Here is a 6,453-nt window from a genome sequence, read left to right as displayed (position 1 = left end):
GGTAGATCCAGCCGATATGCCACCTTGCCCACTCGGGCTGCAACCCTAAACGGTCCAATATATCTGGGACCCAACTTGCCCCGTTTTCTGAATCGGATGACGCCCTTCCACGACGACACTTTCAGGAGAACCATATCCCCGACCTGGAACTCCAGGTCTGATCGGCGCCTATCGGCATAACTCTTCTGCTGACTCTGAGCAGTCTGAAGCCTGCTCCGGACCTGCTGAATCTTCTCTGTCGTCTTGAGCACTACTTCGGTGCTCCACATGACTCTCTGTCCAACCTCACCCCAACATATCGGGGTCCTGCACTTCCTCCCGTACAACATCTCGAAGGGAGAACGGTCAATACTCGCGTGATAGCTGTTGTTATATGAAAACTCGGCTAAAGGAAGATAGGTATCCCAGCTACCACCGAAGTCTAAAACACACGCCCGCAGCATGTCCTCCAGAGTCTGGATGGTCCGCTCGCTCTGGCCATCCGTCTGCGGGTGAAAGGCTGTACTAAAATGCAGACGAGTACCCAGCTCGTCATGAAACTTCTTCCAGAACCTGGAAGTGAACCGCACATCCCTATCTGAAATCACTGAAACTGGCACCTCGTGCCGTGCCACCACCTCTCTGATGTAGATATCGGCCAATTTCTCAGCCGAGATGCTCTCCTGAATCGGGATAAAGTGGGCGCTCTTGGTCAATCGATCGACGACGACCCATATCGAATCCACTCCCCGCGCGGTCCTGGGAAGCTTGGTGATGAAATCCATCGTGATGTCTTCCCATTTCCACAGCGGGATATCCAACGGCTGCATCTTGCCGTGCGGTCTCTGGTGTTCGGCCTTGACCTTCCTGCAGGTCAGGCACCGCTCAACGTACCATGCTACATCCCGCTTCATGCAGGGCCACCAATAGCCCAGACGAAGATCCCTATACATCTTCGTTGCCCCTGGATGAATGGAAAATCGGGATTTGTGCGCCTCCTCCATCAGAACCTGGCGCACGCCTCCGAGGTATGGAACCCACACCCTGCGGTGTAATATCAATAATCCTCTGCTGTCATAGTTGAAGGAGGAAACCTGTCCCACAATCCGCTCACTCTTCCGATGTTCCTCCTTCATAGCCTCCTGCTGAACCTCCCGGATCCGCTCCAAAAGCGGAGTCACCACTGTCATCCGCATGCAAATATCCCTGATCGGTGCCACCTTGCGGCTAAGCGCATCGGCCACCACGTTGGCCTTCCCCGGGTGATAAAGGATTTCACAATCATAATCCTTTACCACATCAAGCCACCGACGCTGCCTCATATTCAGATTTGGCTGGTCCATGAGGTACCTCAAACTCTTGTGGTCCGTGTAAATCGTACAGCGAACCCCATAGAGGTAATGACGCCAAATCTTGAGGGCGAACACAACAGCCCCCAACTCCAAATCATGTGTCGGGTAGTTCGCCTCGTGAGGCTTCAGCTGCCTCGATGCGTAGGCGATGACATGCCCTCTCTGCATCAATACCGCGCCCAAACCTGAGATGGACGCATCGCAGTATACATCAAAATCCTCCATGCCCTCTGGCAAGGCTAAGATTGACGCCTCGCACAATCTCTGTCTCAGTGTCTCGAATGATGCCTGCTGCTCAGGCCCCCAACGAAAGACCACAGCCTTCCTCGTTAACCTGGTCAGGGGGAAAGAATCATACCCGTCACCACATCGGGTGCAGCGCACGCCTCCTCGGCTGTCAGCTGAAATGCCCGGCTCCTCACCACCGGAGCCTCTGCCTTGCCCTGCCGGCCATCTGTAATCCGCAGGGTCGCTGGAGTTGGCGCCTGTACTGGCGCTGCTGCTGTCAACTGGGGGCAGTTGGCCCTCTTGTGGCCCCTCTGGTTGCAGTGGAAACACAGCAACTCAGATGTCTGAATAACCGGGGCAGGGGCAGTACAATCCCTGCTGAAGTGTCCCGTCTTGCCGCACCTGTAGCAGCCTGTCGATCCTGATCTACACGCTCCCTCGTGCGACCTGCCGCACTTCCTGCAGCGGCCCGGTCCTGAATGGCCTTTCGGCCTACCATCTGATCCCTTGGGCTTCTTTCCCGAAGCCCCTATCGTCTGTCCCTCCTCTGCCTTCCTCTTCCGGATGTGCTCCAGATCTATCTCCCTCTCCCTCGCCCTAGCAATCATAGAATCCAGGGTAGGGCAAGCAGAAAAACTGACATGCTCCCGAATGTCGGCTCGCAGCATGTCATGGTAGCGGGTCCTCCTCATATCCTCATCACCTGCATACTGGGGCACCAGTAACGCCCTCTCCCGGAACTTGGCAGTGATCTCCGCCACTGACTCTGTCGTCTGCCTCATATCCAAGAACTCCCGTGCCAACTGCTGGAGCTCCACCGTAGGCGCGAATTCCGCCCTGAATCGTGTCACAAAGTCCGACCATGTCATAGCCTCAATGGCCGCGGCTCCCAAAGAGTCACAAACCGACTCCCACCAATCTCTAGCCCTGTCACGTAGACACCCTGCTGCAAATCGTACCTTCGACCCCTCGGGGCAGAAGCTGATCAGCTGTGCAGACTCAAGGTCTGCAATCCATCGTCTGGCAGCAATGGGGTCCTTCGCCCCATGGAAATCTGATGCACCACTGCCCCTGAAGTCCTTAAAGGACAGTGTGCGTGGTCCTGACTAGCTAGCCGCCATATCACTCCTGAACGCCCTGAGACGATCCTCCATCAACTCTACAATACCCTCCTTGATCGACCCGAAAATGATGGGAGTCGACTCAAGGATGCCCCTGGTAATCTCTGACGCAATGAACTCGCATAGACCCTCATCAACTGGTTCGGACCCTGAACCCGAACCCGATCTCGATCCTGAGCCTCCCGCTCCCTGTCGTGTGGTCACCATACTGAAAAACATAGCATAACCACCATCAAACGATATTCCACTAACGAGGGTCACATACATACCACTAGTCCCCGGTCTCGCCTCGGCCCTTTTTGAATCGAGTACAGATCCTCCGCTTTCAGTAGTACGGGCCCATACTACCTTCCACGTCTATCCGCACTTTCCTCAAGAATTGCCTTAACTCAACCAAGTCCTTTCTACTAATACTGCGGATCTCGTGCTACTCTCGCCCTAGGCTTACCCTAAGTAATCGCCATCCCACTCTCTGCCATCAGCTGCACAAGAAGTCCCTGCTTTCTTTCCCTAACTAGCTTGCGGATACTATTACATATTACTCAGACTAGATAATTATTCGAATGAGAGGTCCTACCCTACAACAGTTGGACTCAAACAAGAGCTGCGAAATAGAGCTAGACCCAACCTTCTGAAATTATTTAATCCTTGCAATATGTAACTTAGCATATTCGTTCACTAGTTAGTGAAAGACGACTAGAACTCCTAATAGCACAAAGCAAGCAGCATTCGGGCATTGAGTACACATAATCAAGTATATACTACTCTGGCTATCATACTGACTGATCTGTACTAGCATGCAATTCTCAAAAAGCCGAAACACATAAAGCAGGCACATAAGGCATCATTCCTAGATCCTTAGTCCTATTCTAGCATGCTGTTCTACTGAAACTGAACTGATAATCATAACGTAAACTTGTATGGGCACTTTGGGGAAAACTTACTTGAGCTCGGCCGGTCGCGCACATCACACACCTTTTTCTTTTTAGAAACCCCTTTTACTTAGTCTTTAGAAAATCATTTCTTTATAAAAATCTTTTAATCCCTCGATTTGAGTCCAGACACCCCCGAAGGTGTGTCCGAATCCCTCAAACCAGGGCTCTGATACCAACTTGTAACATCCCGAAAATATCAACTAAAAATTTCATTTTTAAATTAGGTTAATACATAAAAAGATCGTTATAAAACATTCATAATATTAATTTATGTCTGAAAACCGGTAACATCATAGTAAAATATTCAGAGTACATCCCAGAAATCCATAGTGCGGAAACAAGAGTGTATGTGATATGCCGCTACCGCGCCAGCTCCTTTTCCCTAGTTGAAGAGATACCTGAAAACAAAACTATAAAACGTAAGCACGAAGCTTAGTGAGTTCCCCCATAATGCCACATACCATGCAATCATATAATGAACAGCTAAGAGATACGGGCCTCGCCCACACCTATAGAGATACGGGCCTCGCCCACACCCTACTAGCTAGGAGATACGGGCCTCGCCCACACTCTACTTTCTGAGAGATACGGGCCTCGCCTACACTCTGCCACTAAACCATAACATACAAGTATCACATAGACAACAAGTATAAGCAATTCTATCATACTGGCATATATCACAATTAAACTCAGCTATGAGATACGGGCTCCGCCCACACTCTGATACTAACAAATCGTCTATACGGGCCGGCCTTGGTGCCTTAGACCCGTCCCTACAGGAAGGAAACTCACCTCGAGAGTAGCTGCTGAAAAACCTGCTCAGACTACGCCTGGCTGCCGTACCGGTAATCCCTCCGGCTATAAATCCGTAAACATGGATTAGGTACTCATAAATACCCCTAAGGTCAAATGACTGGTCAAAGTCAACCTTCTGATTGACTGGACTCGCCGAGTCCATATGGCGACTCGCCGAGTCCTTCCTTATCTAGCCCGACTCTGACTCATCAGGTCCCTGTTCCCACTCACTGAGTCAGCTTGACTCGCTAGACGGGGTCAACTAACAAACCTGCGACTGGACTCGCCGAGTCCAAGGGGGTGACTCGCCGAGTCCGACGAACAGATCTCACAAATCGCTCCAATCTTCCATCGGAACATCAACCCTGGAGATTTGGAGATTCTGGGACTATAGCTACACGTTAAATTGCTAATTCCACGTGCGACTACGGTGGGTTGGACCTCCTACGCTTAAACCCTTCTTATCCTAGTGACTGATCATATGACTCGCCGAGTTGGAAGAACAACTCGTCGAGTTCAAGGCTATATTCAAAGGACACGCCGAGTTTGAGGAACGACTCGCCGAGTACCAGACAATCTTCATAGGACTCGCCGAGTTGCTTATCCAACTCGCAGAGTCTAAGGTCATCTTCATGGAACTCGCCGAGTGCACTTTGGCACTCGCCGAGTACCCTTCGACTCTTCACCCATTCTGGCCAATTTTGAGACATGCAACTGATCCAACTCATGGGTCTCAGTTCCTAGGGTCTGGTTATCACATATACACACGAAATCTGGGGGTTTTAAGGCTTGAAGATCAACCATTGGGGACAAAAACGAACCTAAGAGCTAATGAGCAAAGTGAGGGTTTTATTACCTGATTTGATGCCTTCCCCAGAGTAGATTTCGGTTCTACCTTCACTTCTGGAACACTCCAACTTCCTCCTTCTTCTTCTAAGCTTCAAAACCTTCTTTGGAAGATCAAAATCACTCAAGAACACTAAAGGAGCTAGGGTTGTTCTCTACTGCTCTCTGGGAGGAAAATGGGACGAAATGGGTGTTTTAGAATGGGTAAAATAGGGTGCAATGTCTGAAAATAGAGTTTCATTCAGACGGGTGGACTCGCCGAGTCCATGCATCGACTCGCCGAGTTCACCGCTCAAATCCCGTGTCCACCCTGCTGCTACTCGGCGAGTCGGGACGTAGACTCGCCGAGTTCGTGGCAAAAATAAGAATAAAACTTAAATAAAATCATACCATGAACCCGGTGTTACATACAAAGTTAACTGTATTGTTCCTTTGATATCTGTTGAAAGTGTTCCTCAAGAAAATCTAATATTTTTTTATGTAAAGCATGATTTAACCCGTTCCTTCTATGACTTCTTAGTTCATACTAGTCACGCATAAACCAATATCGAATAGACAGTCAATTGTGTGGATCTGCCCTAAACCTACAACCAAACAAGGAACAGGGAATGAGGCGGAAACCACACATTTCACAGTCAATCGGGTATTCTTCATACGTAACCCGGATGCATAAACTAAGGAGTCATGGAATTAAAATGAATATTCGTTAGTTGAATAATAAACCATCTGTTTATAAAATACTGATGTTTACCCTGGAAAATCCTATATTTTCCCTAAGTGTAAGTTATTGAATTATCCGTTCTCAATCGAAAAGTACAAGTATCTACCATACTTATATTGTTTAAGCATTGTTCTTTTTGAAAACCCTGGCTACCTCCAGTGATGTATATTAGTCTTATTACATAAATAAAACTAGTTGAAAACGTGTTATCCTGAATACCGAAAGTGTTGTTAATACCCTCCTGTGATCACTTAGTACATACGAGTTATAGAAATCTAGATCGAACAAACAGTCGATTGGGTGATCCCGCCCTAAGCCCACAACCAAACAAGGAACAGGAAATGAGGCGGAGATTACACATCCCACTACAAGTCGGATGTTAACTTCATATTACTCTGGTGTATATACTAACTTATCACATATTTATTAACCCAAATGTTACTTCGTTCGATCTATTATTGCGTAAATATATCGTT

This window comes from Lactuca virosa, chromosome 9, assembly GCF_052849685.1.
Source record: "Lactuca virosa cultivar CGN04683 chromosome 9, Lactuca_virosa_CGN04683_v6, whole genome shotgun sequence".
Taxonomy (NCBI): Eukaryota; Viridiplantae; Streptophyta; class Magnoliopsida; order Asterales; family Asteraceae; genus Lactuca; species Lactuca virosa.
This window is presented reverse-complemented; position numbering follows the sequence as displayed.